This window comes from Schistocerca cancellata, chromosome 11 (genome assembly GCF_023864275.1).
Source record: "Schistocerca cancellata isolate TAMUIC-IGC-003103 chromosome 11, iqSchCanc2.1, whole genome shotgun sequence".
NCBI lineage: Eukaryota > Metazoa > Arthropoda > Insecta > Orthoptera > Acrididae > Schistocerca > Schistocerca cancellata.
In genome coordinates this window covers 38,651,446-38,673,499 of record NC_064636.1, presented here as the reverse complement: position 1 = coordinate 38,673,499, position 22,054 = coordinate 38,651,446, and the positions used below count along the sequence as shown (strand labels likewise).

Here is a 22,054-nt window from a genome sequence, read left to right as displayed (position 1 = left end):
CGAAACGTACTTGGAAACGTTAAAACGGGAAGTCCTACCCCACCCGCCGTATACTCCAGACTTTACTCCCTCTGACTATCACCTTTTCTACATCTACATTTCTACTCCGCAAGCCACCCAACGGTGTGTGGCGGAGGGCACTTTACATGCCACAGTCATTACCTCCATTTTCTGTTCCACTCGCGTATGGTTCGCGGGAAGAACGACTGCCGGAAAGCCTCCGTGCGCGCTCGCACATTCGTGATCTCCTCGGGAGGTATAAGCAGGGGGAAGCAATATATTCGATACCTCATCCAGAAATGCATCATCTCGAAACCTGGACAGCAAGCTTCACCGCGATGCAGAGCACTTCTCTTGCAGAGTCTGCCACTCGAGTTTGCTTAACATCTCCTTAACGCTATCACTCTTACCAAATAACCCTGTGACGAAACGCGCCGCTCTTCTTTGGATCTTCTCTATCTCCTCTGTCAACCCGACCTGGTACGGATCCCACACTGATGAGCAGTACTCAAGTATAGGTCGAACGAGTGTTTTGTAAGCCACCTCCTTTGTTGATGGACTACATTTTCTACGGACTCCCCCCAATGAATCTCAACCTGCCACCCGCCTTACCAACAATTAATTTTATATGATCATTCCACTTCAAATCGTTCCGCACGCATACTCCCAGATATTTTACAGAAGTAACTGCTACCAGTGTTTGTTCCGCTATCATATAATCGTACAATAAAGGATCCTTCTTTCTATGTATTCGCAATACATTACATTTGTCTATGTTAAGGGTCAGTTGCCACTCCCTGCACCAAGTGCCTATCCGCTGCAGATCTTCCTGTATTTCGCTGCAATTTTCTAATGCTGCAACTTCTCTGTATACTACAGCATCATCCGCGAAAAGCCGCACGGAACTTCCGACACTATCTACTAGGTCATTTATATATATTGTGAAAAGCAATGATCCCATAACACTCCCCTGTGGTACGCCAGAGGTTACTTTAACGTCTGCAGACGTCTCTCCATTGGGAAGAACATGCTGTGTTCCGTTTGCTAAAAACTCTTCAATCCAGCCACACAGCTGGTCTGATATTCCGTAGGCTCTTACTTTGTTTATCAGGGGACAGTGCGGAACTGTATCGAACGCCTTCCGGAAGTCAAGGAAAATGGCATCAAATGGCTCTGAGCACTATGAGACTTCTGAGGTCATCAGTCCCCTAGAACTTAGAACTACTTAAACCTAACTAACCTAAGGAACCACACACATCCATGCCCGAGGCAGGATTCGAACCTGCGACTGTAGCGGTCGCGCGGTTCCAGATTGTAGCGCCTAGAACCCCTCGGCCGCTCCGGCCGACGAAAATGGCATCAAACTGGGAGCCTGTATCTAATATTTTCTGGGCCTCATGAACAAATAAAGCGAGTTGGGTCTCACACGACCGCTGTTTCTAGAATCCATGTTGATTCCTACAGAGCAGATTCTGGGTTTCCAGAAATGACATGATACGCGAGCAATGCCGCATTGCCTGGCTGACCAACACTTCCGATCTCATGAAGCAGTCACAAATTGGATCGATTCGTTGATCGCTTCAGAAGATGAACAACTTTTTCGCGCGGGATTCGTACACTGCCCGAAAGATGGGAGAAAGTAGTGGCCGGCGATGGAAAATACTTTGAACGATACATGTGTAACCAGTTTATTCATCAAAGCCTCAAATGTTGGGAAAAAAAAACGGCGGAAGCAAAGTTGTACACGTTATGGTAATGATCTTTTGAAAATAATTTAGTTTCGTGACTGAAACAGAATCGTTTAGCTTTTACCCCTCAGAAGTCCGCCCCAGTAGCTGAGTGGTCAGCGTGACGGATTGCCGTCCTCCGGGCCCGGGTTCGATTCCCGGCTGGGTCGGAGATTTTCTCCGCTCAGGGACTGGGTGTTGTGTTGTGTTCATCATCATTTCATCCCCATCCGGCGTGCAGGTCGCCCAATGTGGCGCCGAATGTAATAAGACCTGCGCCAAGGCGGCCGGACCTGCCCCGCGAGGGGCCTCCCGGCCAATGACGCCAAACGCTCATTTCATTTCCATACCCCTCAGAAAATTTCATTTTATCCCTGAGGGGATAATTACTCGCAAGTTGGGAGCCACTGACCTAGTAGGAGCGAAATACCTGTAGACAGGTGGGCGATCCGCTTAGGTGCAGAGTACAGAGGGGTTGTTGACCTCTGCCCTCTGTCCGACCTCGCGCATGAGCAGACGCGGTCGATATCGCCCCGTCTCAAGGTGGCGTGGGAGAGGGGGGGGGAGGGAGAGGATGGAACCAAACTTGGTATCTGGCGTTGGCCGCTGTCGCAGGATGTTCGCCGATACAGGCCGTCCGGCAAACTCGTGTTATACACCCCTACAAGACGCAAGGGGAACGGAGTAAATGAAAGTTTTACATAGGCAGGGAGGAATTAAGAGAGCTTTGGAGAACTTACGATCAAATAAGGTACATCTACGTGATTACTCTGCTGTTCGCAATACAGTGCCTGGCAGAGGGTTCAGTGAGCCACCTTCAAGCTGTCTCTCTACCGTTCCACTCTCGAACGGCACGCGGGAAAAACGAGCACTTAATTTTTTCCTGTGCGGGCCCTAATTTCTCTTATTTTATCGTGATGACCATTTCTGCTTACGTAGGTGGGCGCCAACAGAATGTTTTCGCAATCGCAGGAGAAAACTGGTAATTGAAATTTCATGAGAAGATCCCGTCGCAACGAAAAACGCCTTTGTTTTTTAATGATTGCCACTCCAATTCACGTATCATGTCTGTGAGATAAGAGTCCAAGGAATAGAAAAGCAACTGGAATCACTCAACAGAGGAAAGTCCACTGGACCTGAGGGGATACCTATTCGATTCTACACAGAGTACGCGAAAGAACTTGCTCCCCCTTCTAACAGCCGTGTACCGCAAGTCTCTAGAGGAAGGTTCCAAAGGATTGGAAAAAAGCACAGGTAGTCCCAGTCTTCAAGAAGGGTCGTCGAGCAGATGCGCAAAACTATAGACCTATATCTCTGACATCGATTTGTTGTAGAATTTTAGAACATGTTTTTTGCTCGCGTATCATGTCGTTTCTGGAAACCCAGAATCTACTCTGTAGGAATCAACAGGGATTCCGGAAATGGCGATCGTGTGAGACCCAACTCGCTTTATTTGTTCATGAGATCCAGAAAATATTAGATACAGGCTCCCAAGGTAGATGCTATTTTCCTTGACTTCCGGGAGGCGTTCGATACAGTTCCGCACTGTCGCCTGATGAACAAGTCAGAGCCAACGGAATATCAGACCAGCTGCGTGGCTGCATTGAAGAGTTTTTAGCAAACAGAACACAGCATGTTGTTCTCAATGGAGAGACGTCTACAGACATTAAAGTAACCTCTGGCGTACCAGGGGAGTGTTATGGGACAATTGCTTTTCACAATATATATAAATGACCTAGTAGATAGTGTCAGAAGTTCCGTGCGGCTTTTCGCTGTAGTATACAGAGAAGTTGCAGCATTAGAAAATTGTAGCGAAATGCAGGAATATCTGCAGCGGAAATCCACTTGGTGCAGGGAGTGGCAACTGACCCTTAACATAGACAAATGCAATGTATTGCGAATACATAGAAAGAAGGATCCTTTATTGTATGATTATATGATAGCGGAACAAACACTGGTAGCAGTTACTTCTGTAAAATATCTGGGAGTATGGCTACGGAATGATTTGAAGTGGAGTGATCATATAAAATTAATTGTTGGTAAGGCGGGTGGCAGGTTGAGATTCATTGGGAGAGTCCGTAGAAAATGTAGTCCATCAACAAAGGAGGTGGCTTATAAAACACTCGTTCGACCTATACTTGAATATTGCTCATCAGTGTGGGAGCCGTACCAGATCAGGTTGACGGAGGAGATGGAGAAGATCCAAAGAAGAGCGGCGCGTTTCGTCACAGGGTTATTTGGTAACCGTGATAGCGTTACGGAGATGTTTAGCAAACTCGAGTGGCAGACGCTGCAAGAGAGGCGCTCTGCATCGCGGTGTAGCTTGCTGTCCAGGTTTGGAGAGGGTGCGTTTCTGGATGAGGTATCGAATATATTGCTTCCCCCTACTTATACCTCCCGAGGAGATCACGAATGTAAAATTAGAGAGATTGGAGCGCGCACGGAGGCTTTCCGGCAGTCGTTCTTCCCGCGAACCGTACGCGACTGGAACAGAAAAGGAGGTAATGACAGTGGCACGTGAAGTGCCCTCCGCCACACACCGTTGGGTGGCTTGTGGAGTATAAATGTAGATGTAGATGTATCTGCCCTACTTCGCGATAAAACAAAACGAGCTGCCCTTCTTTGTACTTTTTCGATGTCATCCGTCAGTCCCACCTGATGCGGATCCCACACCGCACAGCAATACTCCAGAATAGGGCGGACAAGCGTGGTGTAAGCAGTCTCTTTAGTAGACCTGTTGCACCTTCTATGTGTTCTGCCAATGAATCGCAATCTTTGGTTTGCTCTACCTACAATATTATCTATGTGATCGTTCCAGGTTAGGTTATTTGTAATTGTAATCCATAAGTATTTAGTTGAACTTACAGCCTTAAAATTTTTTTGACTCATCGTGTAATCAAATTTTGCTGATTTCTTTTAGAACTCATGTGAACGACTTAACACTTCTCTTTATTCAGGGTCAATTGGCACCTTTCGCACCATGCAGGTATCTTATCTACATCATTTTGCAATTCGTTTTGATCATCTGATGACTTTCCAAGAAATGACAACGTCAACTGCAAACAGTCTAAGACAGCTACTCCCCATTATGTCCAACGCTGGGGTGCTATTGCAGTGCTGGAGAGCCCCAGCAGTAGTGACGATTTAGGGGGAAAATGGATTTGAAGTTTGCGTTGGAGAGGGCATCGGACTTGAGTAATCTGTGCAGCACTGTTGACCATAGTGCTGCGCTGATATAGCGGTCAGCTTTCCTGCATAGTAAACACGAAGACCTGGGTTCGAGTCCCGGTCATAGCACAAATTTTAATTCATTTATTCAGCTGCCATCATTATCAACTATACCACATGACAGCCTTTATATCTTATTCAGTCGGCGAACTGAGTAAAGGTATAATGAATGTCTACATGCTTCTATCTTAACCTCTATTTACCTTATTCCTATTATCCCTGCGCAGGGTTATGCCACGATGGCAGCACAGGTGTTGCGAATCCTTCTTCAAATGACGGTTCTCTAAATCTAACCAACAGTATTTCGAAAGAACTACGTAGTCTCTCTTCCAAGTCACCGAAGTTCCCCAAGCATCTCTGGTGCACTTTGGTATATGACCCTGGCAGTACGTCTCTGGATTCTTCCCATGTCTACTCTATCGGCCTACTCGATACTAAGGACTCCGACCACGGGAGCAGTACTCTAGAATTGGTCGCACCATTGTCTTTCGTGCGGTTTTCTCTACACTTGCAACACACTTTCCCAACACATCTAACAAGCCAACCTTCAGAATTTTGTCACTACTTAAAGGATTTCACATTAGTTTCCTAAAGCAGTGCGAGGCAATTATCAAAATACCTTGAATAAATCGCATTTGAGAATTATAACTTTCCCGAACGCTGTTAAGTACTGAGCGAATTCGTCGGTAGCTCGGCGTGTAGCATAATACGATTGAAATCACAAAATCTCACTACTAACATATTTCCTTTTCCCACTTTATTTAAATTCCGCATTTGTCATGAAATGGAAATGTTAATCAAGAAATATGGGACCAAAAATTTTAATAAATTAATTACTATCCATAAATTATTATTGTACAAATTAATGCGTATAATTTTATTGTACCATTTTCTTTCTGCATCTTACTAAACTTCCACCCTAATTGATTCCTTGTATGTAATTAATCACTGTGTATGTGTATTAATGCTATAGCACCATTGTAGTTATTTTAAATGCTGAATGTGTGAAATAAATGAATAAGTAAATAAAAAATCACTCCTTTTTCATTTTTAGCATGAGTACTCACAGTGGTGCAAAACATCAAATACAAAATCAAATACTATGTCATTTCTAAAGCTTAAACAATATTATTCATGTAACTTAATTTTTTACATTAAAAAAGAATTTCGCATTAATGTATCAAATTTAAATTTATTTTATACTACATGTAATCAAACATAAAAATACTACTTTTTATTAAAAATTATGATTCAGTATTTGTTAATTAACATTTTCACTTGTTAATAATAATGTAATTCAAAAAGAGTAAAAAAAATAATTCCCAGCAGCGAGATTCAAATAATCAATTTTACGATTTCAATTGCATTAAGCTACACGCCTTTTTTACAATAATTCTTTGGTATTTATTTACATTTTAATATTTTTTTCATATAATTATAAAAGCGGTAAGGCTTATGAAAGACTCAATTTTCAGAGAAAACACAAAAACCCTGACAAATCTTTGGTAAGATTATTCACGTTATATACATCACTTAAATTATGAAGTGACTGAGGATACATTCAGTAACAAGGAAGAACGGAAGTAGAAATAAAAACTGGTATCACTCACAGTATGACACAACAGCACCACGAAAAGTATAAATAAATTTCTAAAATTAATGTGGATTATACTTTCCGATCTTTGACACGTCTTTGTAGCTTTGCTAAAGTGCTTATTTTCTAACAAGTCTATCAAAAACTTAATTTTTTTTTGTACTTCTTCCGAGTTAGAAACACGGTGAGCTACCGACGAATTCCTTAAGACATTACATATGTTGACTTCCTGGTAGCGCTTGGAATTGCTCTAATTTTCAAACGCGATTTTTTCGAGTTATTTTGGTAATCGTATCGCACTCCTTCAGAAAATTCGTGTCAAGAAGGTGACCTTAAAGCCAAGTCAGTACGAAGAAAATCAGGGAGTGTAACTCTGTAAAGTCCCCTTGTAAGTCTTCTACTGATCGCCCCTAATACTGATTTCAGGTCTTAGGATTACAGCTAAATACTTATACAATACAAATACAATGAGGAAATCAAAGAAAAACTGGGAATGAACTCTATAGATGTAGCAGTCAGGGCGAACAGGCTTAGATGGTGGGGTCATGTTACACGCATGGGAGAAGCAAGGTTACCCAAGAGACTCGTGGGTTCAGCAGTAGAGGGTAGGAGGAGTCAGGGCAGACCAAGGAGAAGGTACCTGGATTTGGTTAAGAATGATTTTGAAGTAACAGGTTTAACATCAGAAGAGGCACCAATGTTAGCACTGAATAGGGGATAATGGAGGAATTTTATAATGGGGCTATGCTCCAGACTGAACGCTGAAAGGCATAATCAGTCTTAAATGATGATGAAGACTTATAAAATATCACGTGCCCAAGATGTTCGTCGTTATTCTCGTAATCAGACACTAGCGGTTTCTCTCTCCTTGTTATGCGTATGTAGGGTAGCTCCAGATTTCAAGAGAGATGTCATTCGCTAAACTAACTGGAAATTTTGGCCAAGTCTCCCTATATTTTCTAACACTCGGCCACCTTCTTTGTATACAACAGGATGGTTAGCTATCTGGTAATTCATTTACGCGTTTCGAGAACGCTACAGATCCATTTCTCCAAAATAGTAACAAGTTTTACTAAAGTTTTTTGGCTTTGTTTGACACCAATCATACAATGAAGGCTTTCACGACCGGATGGTACTGTTGTTGATAATTCTTCAGGGTTATATGGCCGCGGTCCATGGAATACTTCTGTTCCTAACGTTTCGTCCAATACTACGTTGGACATCCTCAGAGGTATGGCTGGTCCTGCTGAGTCCTGCCGACTGAGGAGTCGGGCTTTTTTTTTCCTTTATTGGGTTTCGATTCCCCCTTAAGGGGGCGGGCTGGCAGCAGCTTATTACGCCGCTCTTCAGCCTACAGAATTTTTTAAAAAGAGGGAGATAATAAAAAAATAATAACAGTTGGCGATAAAATCGGTGACTTAAAAATGGCAGAAAATTCTGGAGCGTAAAACATAAAAGACAGGGTCGATGAAGCTAATAAAACACATAGGAAGCGGAAAAACAATAGACAGACAATTAAAAAAACACGGCGACAGTCTGGGTTCTGTTCGCAAGAGACATAAAAAGCACACCCAGCGGCAGCATGATTTCTGTTCGCAACACTGTGGAAGGACGCACAACACCGAACACTCACTTAAACACTGCGCTAAGAGTTGGCACAAATACGACATACCACACCCGAGAGCAGGTGGGGGAAACTGGTCAGATGACGGGGAAAAAAGGGGGGAGGGAAGGAGAGGAAAAGTGAAGGGGGAGGGGGGAAATGAGCCAATGGAAGAGGAGGATCCATAAGAGGGGTGGGGGGTGCTGAGCAGATGGGCCAGGGATTGGGGAAGGCAGAGGAGGGGAGTACAAAAGGACTCGGGGGGAGGGGGAGAGAAAGGAGATGATAGGCGGGGAGAAAACACAGGATGGAAGGGGGGAGGAAGAGGGAGCCCAGGGAAACTACGAGGAAAGGAGGGGGGGTTGAGGATCAGAGTTGATAGGAAGGATAAATGGAGGGAGAGAGGGCATCATCCGGGAGGGGGAGCTGATGGAAGCCACCTTGGGAAAGGAGATGTAGGGTGTAGAGATGGAGGATAGGGGGGACACAACGGTGAAGACGTGGCAGGGGGCGGGGATGGGAGAGGAGAGGAGCAACCAGGGGTTCAAGACGGCGGGAGCTGTAGAGGATGCGGATATGTTCGAGGAATAGGAGCAGATGGGGGAAAGGAATGAGATCATAGAGGATCCACGTGGGGGACGGGTGGCGTATACGGAAGGCGACATGGAGTACATGACGCTCAAGGATCTGGAGGGACTTATAGAATTTGGGGGGGGGGGGCAGATATCCAGGTGGGACTGGCATAACAGTGGTTGGGACGGATTAAGGATTTGTAGGTGTGGAGGATAGTAGAGGGGTGCAACCCCCATGTCCAGCCAGAGAGGAGTTTGAGGAGTCGGAGTTGGTTTTGGGCTTCGGATTGGATGGAGCGGAGATGAGAGATCCGGGTGAGGTGACGGTCAATGGTGAGGCCAAGGTAGGGGAGAGTGGGGGAGAGGCGGACATGATGGACACAGACGGTAAGGGAGAAATCCAGAAGCAGGAAGGAGCAAGTGGTACAAACTACGACGATTGCCTGGGTCTCGGAAGGATTAATTTTCAGGAGCCACTGGTTACACCGTATGGCAAAAAGGTCAAGATGATTCTGGAGAAGGGGTTGGGGCCATTGGAGGGTAGGAGCGAGGGCGAGGAATGCGGTGTCATCAGCATATTGTGTATGGGAGGGGGGGGGGTTGGGGCATATGTGCCGTGTGTACAGGAGGTAGAGGAGAGGGGAGAGGACAGAGCCCTGCGGCACACCTGCAGAGGGGTAGAAGGTGTGGGAATTGGCATTATGGATGGTAACATAGGAGGGGCGGTGGGAGAGGAAGGAGGCCATCAGACGGATGTAGTTGATAGGAAGGGCGTAGGTTTGGAGTTTAAACAGGAGACCGGGATGCCAGACACGGTCGTAGGCCTTTTCGAGGTCAAGTGAGACAAAAATGGCGGAGCGACGGGAGTTAGGAGTCGGGCGTCGGAGAGCGGCCTAAATACCGAGGAAAGTGGGCGTGGTCTAGCTTGCACATAGCAGAGAGAAAACTAGTCAAAGATAAAATGTAACTATCGATAATAGTCCGTCATAGATAAAAATCACTTATCGATTCTGTAACGCCACTGTCCATATCTCGCTTAATTTCAAGGCCTCTTCTTTTCTATTAAAATTCATTTCATGTTTATAAATTTCAATAGCCTCCCAATACTGTCGTGGATAATAGTTCGTGGCAGCACTTAAAACTGTAGTTTCAGAAAACTTAACTACATGGTCACCTGACTGAAGTGCATGTTCCGCAACGGCCGAATTATCTGTTTTTCCCAGACGGCAAAGACTTTTTTGCTCCTTTACCCTCGTATTCACACTTCTTTTCGTAGTACCAATATAGACCTTGCCACAATTACACGGAATTTTATACACACCGCTAGATGATGATGGTGGCCTTCTATCTTTAACAGAACGAAGTACTTGTTCTATTTTTCTGGTAGGTTTGAATACCACCTAAAATAACGGCAGTAGCCATTCCTCACTGCGTTTTCAAATACACGTACAAAAAAAAGCTTCATACACAATGTTTCAAACTGTTTAAAAGAAATAAACAGGTACACTTCTTTACGAAAAAAAATGCCACATGTGTACCGTGTCTCCTCTAGGGGTCCTTGGAACTTTTGAAGCTAGTCTTGTTCGGAGATGTTGTCCAAACTGCCGCATGATGAATATGGTTTTAGAGACGTTGCTGAAAATATTGTCATTTACCTTAATTCTACAGGGCTATTACAAATGATTGAAGCGATTTCAAAAATTCACTGTAGCTCCATTCATTGACATATGGTCACGACACACAACAGATACGTAGAAAAACTCATAAAGTTTTGTTCGGCTGAAGCCGCACTTCAGGTTTCTGCCGCCAGAGCGCTCGATGGCGCAGTGAGACAAAATGGCGACAGGAGCCAAGAAAGTGTATGTCGTGCTTGAAATGCACTGACATCAGTCAATCATAACAGTGCAACGACACTTCAGGACGAAGTTCAACAAAAAACCACCAACTGCTAACTCCATTCGGCGACGGTATGCGCAGTTTAAAGCTTCTGGATGCCTCTGTAAGGGGAAATCAACGGGTCGGCCTGCAGTGAGTGAAGAAACGGTTGAACGCGTGCGGGCAAGTTTCACGCGTAGCCCGCGGAAAATTGGCTCATGCCACAACTGGAGACCGACAGCGCCGACTTGATCTTTCACCGCACTTCCATTATGATGTTCCGCATTTCTTAAACAGGAGATTGGAAAACCGATGGATCGGTCGTGGTGGAGATCACGATCAGCAATTCGTGTCATGGCCTCCACGCTCTCCCGACTTAACCCCGTGCGATTTCTTTCTGTGGGGTTATGCGAAAGATTCAGTGTTTAAACCTCCTCTACCAAGAAACGTGCCAGAACTGCGAGCTCGCATCAACGATGCTTTCGAACTCATTGATGGGGACATGCTGCGCCGAGTGTGGGAGGAACTTGATTATCGGCTTGATGTCTGCCGAGTCACTAAAGGGGCACATATCGAACATTTGTGAATGCCTAAAAAAACGTTTTGAGTTTTTGTATGTGTGTGCAAAGCATTGTGAAAATATCTCAAATAATAAAGTTATTGTAGAGCTGTGAAATCGCTTCAATCATTTGTAATAACCCTGTACATCTACATCTACATTTATACTCCGCAAGCCACCCAACGGTGTGTGGCGGAGGGCACAACCCTAAGTTTTTGCACGGACTTTTCAAACGCCCCTCGTATTAGTTAAAGCTCGAAATAGAGTAATACGACAGGTGCTTGAAAAATTATTTGCAGTCTGTCTCCGGCAAGGGACGTTTTCGCAAAACAGGAACAGTGCCGTAAGAATCATGTTTCACAAGAAAGGAGAGAGACAAGGTACTCAAAACTAAATATAAGTAACGTTACTTTAGGTAATGTGCAAGACATAAAATAAAACAATCACCAAGTACGTTAGAAGAGTAATAGACTGAGGTGACAAAAGTCATGGGAAACGTCCTAATATCGTTGTGGGACTACTTTTGCCCAGCATAGTGCAACAACTCGGCGTGGCATGGACTCAGCAAGTTGCTGGAGTCCAGCGCAGAGATATTGAGCTATGCTGGCTCTATAGCCGTCCACAATCCCGGCAATGTTGCCGGGGCAGGATTTTGTGCGCGAATTGACCTCTCTATTACGTCCCATAGACGTCCGATTGGTTCCATATCGCGTGATCGGGGTGGACATCTCATTCGCTCGAATTGTCCAGTACATTCTTCAAACCAGTCACGAACAATTGCGGTCCGGTGATATACGCTACTGGCCATTAAAATTGCTACAGCAGGAAGAAATGCAGATGATAAACGGGTATTCATTGGACAAATATATTATACTAGAACCGACATGTAATTACATTTTCACGCAATTTGGGTGCATAGATCCTGAGAATTCAGTACCCACAACAACCACCTCTGGCCGTAACAACGGCCTCGATACGCCTGGGCATTGAGTCAAACAGAGCTCGGATGGCGTGTACAGGTACAGCTGCCCATGCAGCTTCAACACGATACCACAGTTCATCAAGAGTATTGTGACGAGCCAGTTGCTCGGCCACCATTGACCAGACGTTTTCAGTTGGTGAGAGATATGGAGAATGTACTGGCCAGGGCAGCAGTCGAACATTTTCTGTATCCAGAAAGGCCCGTACAGGACCTGCAACATGCGGTTGTGCATTATCCTGCTGAAATGTAGGGTTTCGCAGAGATCGAATGAAGGGTAGAGCCACGGGTCGTAACACATCTGAAATGTAACGTCCACTGTTCAAAGTGCCGTCAATGCGAACAAGAGGTGAGCGAGACGTGTAACCGATGGCACCCCATATCATCACGCCAGTATAGCGATGACGAATACACGCTTCCAATGTGCGTTCACCGCAATGACGCCAAACAGGGATGTGACCATCATGATGCTGTAAGCAGAACCTGTATTCATGTGAAAAAATGACGTTTTGCCATTCGTGCACCCAGGTTCGTCGCCGAGTACACCTGTCTGTGATGCAATGTCAAGGCCGCAGCCACAGTCCCCGAACTGATGGTTTGTGCTGCTGCAAACGTCGTCCAACTGTTCGTGCAGATGGTTGTTGTCTTGCAAACGTCCCCATCTGTTGACTCAGGGATCGAGACGTGGCTGCTACATCCGTTACAGCCGTGCGGATAAGATGCCTGTCATCTCGACTGCTAGTGATACGAGGCCGTTGGGATCCAGCACGGCGTTCCGTATTACCCTCCTGAACCCACCGATTCCATATTCTGCTAACAGTCATTGGATCTCGACCAATGCAAGCAGCAATGTCACGATGCGATAAACCGCAATCGCGATAGGCTACAATCCGACCTTTATCAAATTCGGAAACGTGATGGTACGCATTTCTCCTCCTTACACGACACATCAGAACAACGTTTCACCAGGCGACGCCGGTCAACTGCTGTTTGTGTATGAGAAATCGGTTGGAAACTTTGCTCATGTCAGCACGTTGTAGGTGTCGCCACCGGCGCCAGCCTTGTGTGAATGCTCTGAAAAGCTAATGATTTGCATATCACAGCATCTTCTTCCCGTCGGTTAAATTTCACGTCCGTAGCACGTCATCTTCGTGGCGTAGCAATTTTAATGGCCAGTAGTGTATCTGGGAACATTAACTCCATGAAGGACTGTAGATGGTGTCCAAGTAGCCGAACTTAACTATTCCCAATCAGTGATGGGTTCACAGGCACGAAAGGACCCTCACCATTCCATGTAAACACAGCCTGCATTATCATGGAGATACCACCAGCTTGCACAGTGCCTTGTAGACAACGTGGGTTGGTGGGATCTTCGCCATCTTGTCGCTGTTGTGGTCTTCAATCCTAAGACTGCTTTGATGCAGCTCTCCATGCTACTCTATCCTGTGCAAGCTTCTTCATCTCCCAGTACCTACTGCAACCTACATCCTTCCGAGTCTGCTTAATGTATTCATCTCTTGGTCTCCCTATACGATTTTTACCCTCCACGCTGCCCTCCAATGCTAAATTTGTCATCCCCTGATGCCTCAGAACATGCTGTACCAAGCGGACCCTTCTTCTTTTCAAATTGTGCCACAAACTCATCTTCTCCCCTATTCTATTCAATACCTCCTCATTAGTTACGTGATCTACCCATCTAATCTTCAGCATTCTTCTGTAGCACCACATTTCGAAATCTTCTATTCTCTTCCTATCCAAACTATTTATCGCTCATGTTTCACATCCATAGACGGCTAAACTCCATACAAATACTTTCATCAACGACTTCCTGACACTTAAATCTATACTCGATGTTAACAAATTCCTCTTCTTCAGAAAAGTTTTCCTCGCCATTGCCAGTCTTCATTTTATATCCTCTCTGCTTCGACCATCATCAGTTATTTTGCTCCCCAAATAGCAAAACTCCTTTACTACTTTAAGTGCCTCATTTCCTAATCTAATTCCCTCCGCATCACCCGACTTGATTCGACTACATTCCATTATCCTCGTTTTGCATTTGTTGATGTTCATCTTATACCCTCCTTTCAAGACATTGTCCACTACGTTCAACTGCTCCTCCAAGTCCTTTGTAGTCTCTGACAGAATTACAATGTCATCGGCGAACCTCAAAGTTTTTATTTCTTCTCCATGGATTTTAGTACCTACCACGATTTTTTTTTCCTTTACTGCTTGCTCAATATACAGATTGAATAACATTGGGGAGAGGCTACAACCCTGTCTCACTCCCTTCCCAACCGCTGCTTCCCTTTCATGTCCCTCGACTCTTATAACTGCCATCTGGTTTCTGTACAAATTGTAAATAGCCTCTCGCTCCCTGTATTTTACCCCTGCCACCTTCATAATTTGAAATAGAGTATTCCAGTCAACATCGTCAAAAGCTTTCTCTAAGTCTAGAAATGCTAGATATATGGGTTTGCCTTTCCTTAATCTATTTTCTAAGATAAGTCGTAGCATCAGTATTGCCTCACGTGTTCCAATATTTCTACGGAATCCAAACTGATCTTCCCTGAGGTCGACTTCCACCAGTTTTTGCATTCGTCTATAAAGAATTCGCGTTAGTATTTTGCAGCCGTGACTTATTAAACTGATAGTTCGGTAATTTTCACATCTGTCAACACCTGCTTTCTTTGGGATTGGAATTATTATATTTTGCGCCATAGTCGAACCCTACCTTCAGCTCTTACCAACTAAGATCGGAACTCATAGAGCCAGGTCAAGGTTTGCCAGTGTTCAGGGTCCAATCGATATGGTCACGAGCCTGGGAGGGACGATGCTGTGCTGTTAGCAAAGGCACTCGCGTTGATCCTCTGTTGCCACAGCCCATTAACGCCAGATTTGGCAGCACTGCCCGAACGTGCGTCGCACGTCCCACATTGATTTCTGCAGACAGAGTGCTCTCGGTCGTTAAGTGAAGGCCATCGGCCACTGCGTTGTCCATGGTGAGGGGTTATGCCTGAAATGTGGTATTCTCAGCAAACTCATGAGACTGTGAATCTAGGAATATTGAATTCCCTGGCGACTGCTAAAATGTAATGTCACATTCGCCTAGCTCCATTTACCATTCCGCGTTCAAAGTGCGTTAGTCACATCGGAAGCCTTTTCCTACAAATGACAGCTCCGCCATGCACTGCCCTTTTATACACTACTGGCCATTAAAATTGATACACCACGAAGATGGCGTGCTACAGACGCGAAATTTAACCGACAGGAAGAAGATGCTGTGATATACAAACGATCGGCTTCTCAGAGCATTCACACGAGGTTGGCGCCGGTGACGACACCTACAACGTTCTGACATGAGGAAAGTTTCCAACCGATCTCTCATACACAAACAGCAGTTGACCGGTGTTGCCTGGTGAAACGTTGTTCTGATGCCTCGTGCAAGAAGAAGAAATGCGTACCATCACGTTTCCGACTTTGATAAAGGTCGGATTGTAGCCAATCGCGATTGCGGTTTATCGTATCGCGACATTGCTGCTTGCATTGGTCGAGATCCAATGACTGTTAGCAGATTGTGGAATCGGTGGGTTCAGGAGGGTAATACGGAACGCCGTGCTGGATCCCAACGGCCTCGTATCACTAGCAGTCGAGATGACAGCCATCTTATCCGCTTGGCTGTACCGGATCGTGCAGCCACGTCTTGATCCCTGAGTCAACAGATAGAGACGTTTGCAAGACAACAACCATCTGCGCGAATAGTTCGACGACGCTTGCAGCAGCACGGACTATCAGCTCGGAGACCGTGGCTGCGGTTACCGTTGACGCTGCATCACAGACAGGGGCGCCTGCGATGGTGTACTCGACGACGAACCTGGCTGCACGAATGGCAAAACGTCATTTTTTAGGATGAATCCAGTTTCTGTTTACAGCATCATGATGGTAGCATCCCTGTTTAGCGTCATCGCGGTGAACGCACATTGCAAGCGTGTATTCGTCACCGCCATACTGGCGTGATGGTATGGGCTGCCATTGGTTACGCGTCTCGGTCACCTCTTGCTCGCATTGACGGCACTTTGAACAGTGGACGTTACATTTCAGATATGTTACGACCCGTGGCTCTACCCTTCATTCGAACCCTGCGTAACCCTACATTTCATCATTATACTGCACGACCGCATGTTGCAGGTCCTGTACGGGCCTTTCTGGATACAGAAAATGTTCGACTGCTGCCCTGGCCAGTACATTCTCCAGATCTCTCACAAACTGAAAACGTCTGGTCAATGGTGGCCGAGGAACTGGCTCGTCACAATACGCCAGGCACTACTCTTGATGAACTGTGGTATCGTGTTGAATCTGCGTGCGCTGCTGTACCTGTTCGCGCCATCCATGCTCTTTTTGACTCAATCTCCAGTCGTATCAAGGCCGTTATTAAGGCCAGAGGTGGTTGTTCTGGGTACTAATTTCTCAGGATCTATGCACCCAAATTGCGTGAAAATCTAATCACATGTCAGTTGTAGTATAATATATTTGTCCAATGAATATCCACCTGTCTATCATCTGCATTTCTTCTTGGTGTAGCAATTTTAATGGCCAGTAATGTAGCTTGTCTTCGCGTACTACCGCCGTCTGTGTATGTACATATGGCTGTCCCATTTTGGGCACCTCAGGGTAAGTAAAGAAGTAATTCGATGTTAATCAATTAAATAAATAAGCTAGATGTAGAAGTGCATGTAGCAGAATGTGACGTTTCCTAATGATTAACGGATTTCATCCAGAGAAGCAATGAGGTTTTAGCAGCTCGTCTACGATCAATATGTTTCACTAAAACTATTTACTCGCTTTCAAGCGAATGTGTTCCAGCAGCCCTGGAGAAGCAAGACTTTGGTACTACCGACGTTAGTATTCCGTGGAATAAATGCATCTGTGCTACACCTTCCGTTATACGGTAATGTTGACGAAAATGCTTTACCAGCCACAACCTAAGGCTTTTTATTTAAAACACGACCAGCTTTAGACTTATGGACATCTTTAGTAGACGATATTCGGTTTTGTTGGAGTTCATTAGTGCTCGAGCATCCAAAATTCCCGCGGTACTTGATTAGGACAACGGAAAATTCAGAAATGATACAAGTGTCCGGCGAGGAGATTCTAATTTACCGAAGCTATTTTTAGAAGTTCGATATTAACTTTTCACATCCCTATAATGAGAATCGGAACAGAGAATAAGTCTTAATGGAGATTTAAGATAACGCTAAAAGTCGCTTATAATGAGAGAAAGTAATGCAATAATAATTAACTGACTTTTCCGTCGGTGTCTGGCTCAGCTTGATGATATCAAAGAGGAAACACTATTTAATGTTCTCCAAAATTGTATTTATTTGGTCATGAAGTGACTTTCGGCTTCAACCACTTATCTATGTATACACAGAAGTGTTACTGATGGCGCGGAATGCTTCTGGTACGCTAAACCCGACATACAAAACGATGCTTGTGACATACCTGTAAACGAAAGTTTGCTATCGGCGTATATTAATTACGAGCACTGAGGAAGGATTTTTTCATCTCGAAAACTATCCAAAAACTGAAGCAGAAGCCCACTCAGGATCGACAGATTATTTTTTTTTTAAATAGTATAAATATAATTATATCCCTATTTTTCTGTCACAGTTGCACTGACTAATTTGGCTTAATGGAGACTAGTTTCGAAATCTTCCATTCATTATCGAACCATTATCTCTGTTAAAATGAACAGTTTTCTATCACCGTTAAAAGTACAGCAATAGTTGAAATGTAAAATAGTTTTCTGGCACTCTCTATGTTCAAAATCACAGTAATTCACTAGAATGCTTATAACACGCCTGGTTTTTTCTGAAATGATTAATAATAACATTTGTTCGTCTATTCATAACCGCTCAGCTTCAAACATTAAGGTACAGAATGTTCAAAGCTTTACAGCTATGAACAGATGTACGAATGTTGTTATTAATCATTACAGAAGAGGCCAGGTGTGTTATAACCATTATAATGAACTATTGCTATTTTGAACATACAGAGTGCCAGAAAACTATTTATCTAGTTTAATAAGCGTATGTTACTGTACGTTTCGACTATTGATGTACTTTTTTGCATGTATATTTTAATATGTGAATTTTACATTTTGACTAATGACGTACGATACTTTTAACATGATATTTTTAACTTAGGTAGTGGTTCGATAACTACCGGAAAAGTTGGAATCTAGTCACCTTTGACCCGAAATAGCTGTGCAAGTGAGACAGAACAATAAAAAAATAGAATTGATAGAGTCGCGGATACTTTTACCAATGCAGTGTCAAAGTTGAGTTTAATGTCAATGCAAAAATCAGTATTTCAATTTTAAAATTATATACTGCAACTGTAAGCAAACATGTTTGTTGTACACATGTAAAGTAACAATAGGAATGCAGCAAAAAAGGCTAATTTTAACTACATTCAATCTAAGTTACTTTCCGACAATATCTCATTAACGAATAATCTAAAGTTGGTTTTTACAAGCGTCCAAGAGTTGAAGAGCCCACGTTTGGCGACAAGAAATAAAAACGTTTGTGGGTCCTGACTTGAATGACATAAGATATGGAAGAAATCGGCTTTCAGAAAATGTGAATTTAAAAATGTTTATTGCAACTGTCTCAGTTCCAAATTATCACAAATGAGAGATGGTTTCGTTCACTTAATGACAACCTTCGAATCTGATAAGGCAATAATTGTGAAAACTAATTTTTATTATCTGAAAAGAACACAGTCATAAGCAGTAAAATAACTACGGCAGATTTGCAGCTATAGTGCTAGTCGTCTTATTTGATAATTTATGAGTGTGATCTGTCATTAAAAAAATTGGCTTTTCACAACTCGTGATTAATCAGATCTGAAGGTGATAATTGATAGGAACCAGTTATCATTTGGGACAAGCTGCAACTGAGATTGTTGCAATAAATACTTCTAAAATATGGAGAAGCCTCATCTCTCATAACAGTAGTTCATTCGTCATCAAAACTGAGTTCACTTCAAGTTGCAAAAATTGTATTAAAAATTCTGTTAAAAGAAATGTAAGTAGCCCAGATCAATGAAGGTGATTTGCAACAGGATTTGAAACATACACTGTGTTGGAACATTATGAAATACCTTGAAGAAAACGATCTACACAGCCAACGTGGATTCAGGGAATATAATTCTTGTGGAACTCACGTGCTCTTTGTTCACTGGAGGACTGGAGCTAAATGAGTGCTATCGACAAATTGATTCCTTATTTTTAGATTTCCAGAAGCCATTTGACACTGGCTCCTCACAAACGGCTTCTAATAAAGTTGCGTGCTGAGGAAGTATCGTCTCAGTTGTACGACTGGATTCGTGATTTCCTGTCACAGAGGTCACAGTTCGTAGTAACTGACGGGAAGTCATCGAGTAAAACAGAAGCGATGTCTGAAGTTCCCCAAGGAAGCGTTATGGGCCGTCTGGTCTTCCTAATTTATAAAACGATTTAGGAGACAATGTGCCCAGTACTTTCAGAAACTCGTCTGAATATCAGAATCAATTGCAAAATGTTTCCCACAAGATACTTACGTCGTGTGGAAAGTGGCAGTTTGATTGGAACAATAAAAAGCATTAGGTACTCTACACGAGTACTAAAAAATTGCGTTAAATTTCGGTTGCATGATAAACTAAACAAATTTTAAGCTTGAAAATAAATTGGAAACCTAGGGAGTACAGTTGCAAACAATTTAAATTGTAACCATCACGCCGGCCCATGTGGTCGAGCGGTTCTAGGCGCTTCAGTCTGGAACCGCGCGACCGCTACGGTCGCAGGTTCGAATCCTGCCTCGGGCATGGATGTGTGTGATGTCCTTAGGTTAGTTAGGTTTAAGTAGTTCTAAGTTCTAGGGGACTGATGACCTCAGATGTTAAGTCCCATAGTGCTCAGAGCCATTTCAACCATTTCGTAACCATAGGGGACTGATGACCTCAGATGTTAAGTCCCATAGTGCTCAGAGCCATTTCAACCATTTCGTAACCATCACAAGAAAAAATGTTTCGGTAAGGCGAACCAGAGCCCTCGTTTTATTGGCAGAATGTGTAGTAAATCTACTGTATTGCCTGTACTACGCTTGTCCATCCTTTCCTGGAGTATTGCTGTGTTTTGTGGCATCTTTACCAGATTGGATTGACGGAGGGCATTGAAAACGTTCAAAGAACGGCAGCTCGTTCTGTAACATCGCGAAATACGAGAAAGAGTGTGGCGGATATGAGAAGAGAGTTTGGGTGGCAGTCAGTAGAATGAAGACGATTTTCTTTGCTGCGAGATACTTTCACGAAATTTCAATGACCACGTTTGCAAGCTGAGTGCGAAAAAAAAAAAATTTATTGACTCTCATCTGCGTGCGGGGAAACTATCATCGTAATAACGATCAGAAATCGAAGCTCGCACGGAAAGACTTACGTGTTATTACAGTGAGATGAATACCCCTAGCTGCATACAGGCGTTGATATAAGTCAAAGGCGAAAGTTAAAAATGTGTGCCCCGACCGGGACTCGATCCCGGGATGTCCTGCTTACATGGCAGACGCTCAACCCATCTTTCTTTTATTATTTTTTATTTTCTTTTTTCGGTGTTGTTCGTTTCGTTTGGTCTGGGAGGACGTCACATGACATCCGTTCAAGTTGATCGTTGATTCCTTTACTCACTTTTTTTTATTACAGAGTCCACCTGAGCCACCGAGGACTCAGAGGGATAGTACGACTGTAGGGACTTACTTATCTCTGGCACGTCCGAAAGAACTGATACCATCTTCAAATATACTTAAGTGTTAATTTTTCCTAAGTGATATCCTGGAGTAGAATGGACGGGAAATAGTCTGAAACTGGTTCTATGAAACCTGTGCCAAGCACTTAATTACTGAGCAGTCATGTGGGTGCAGCTGTGGAAAAGTCTTTGCGATTTTTCCAGATGTAGTGCCACCCGATACTTGATGCAAGAACGCGCGGGAATGCTAACTTAATTCATATCACACGTCTACTGAAACATTCATCCAAAATAATTATACCCATGCCTTTCACGATTGTAGGGAGGCCCGTACAACGGTACTAAAACAGACTTGGTTTTAAATTTTAAATGGTTTTTTAGTGCTGGACCATAGGCTGCAGTTAATATGCCCTGCAGTGTAATCCGGCACTGAAGTAAGGGTTACTGAGTGTGGGAATTTGAAAGATGCGTGTTAGGACAGAGAACAGAGAATGGTATCAGGGAAGAAAACTGCATTAGAGGACCTATGATCTTAAGGAGCTATCTCGAGTAGAATGACCTTCTCATTGCCACCCAGCATCGATCCCGAAAACATCTATCATGCGGAAATCCAACTCACATTTTTCTCACGGGATATGCTGAAAGCTTTGGCTCAAGGCAGTCAGGTCTACCCAGTATTTCTAGACCTGAATAGCGTTGAAATCAGTAGCATACTGTCACATGCGGTATCAGGTGAAATTTGTGGCTTGATTGAGAAATTTTTGGTAGGGACGTCGCAGCAAATTATCTTGGATGGACAGTAACTTCTGGTATTCGCCAAGGAAGTGCCTCGCTCTTGGTGTTGTTAATGACCTACTAGACAATATTAATGGCAGCCTCAAACTTTTCGCGGATGCTGCGGTTATCTATAATGTACGAAAAAAGCTTGCTCTGATATTCAGACGAATATCGAGAAGATTTCAAAATGGTGCTAAGACTCGCAGCTCGCTTTAAATTTGGAACCGGTCAATTCATACAAATATCTGTATGTAACAATTTGCATGTATCACATAGGCTCAGTGGCAGGTAAAGCTTATAGCAGACTTCAGTTCCTTGGTAAAATACTGCGGAAATGAAGAGAGTCTGCAAAGGAAATTGCTTA

General features: G+C 43.8%; 1 protein-coding gene across 1 annotated transcript in view; it reads right to left on the bottom strand.

The window, feature by feature from the left end:
• Positions 1–22,054, bottom strand: part of LOC126108622 (probable cationic amino acid transporter) — a 663,130-nt gene that overhangs the window by 640,186 nt on the left and 890 nt on the right. The gene's annotated exons all lie outside the window — the stretch shown is intronic.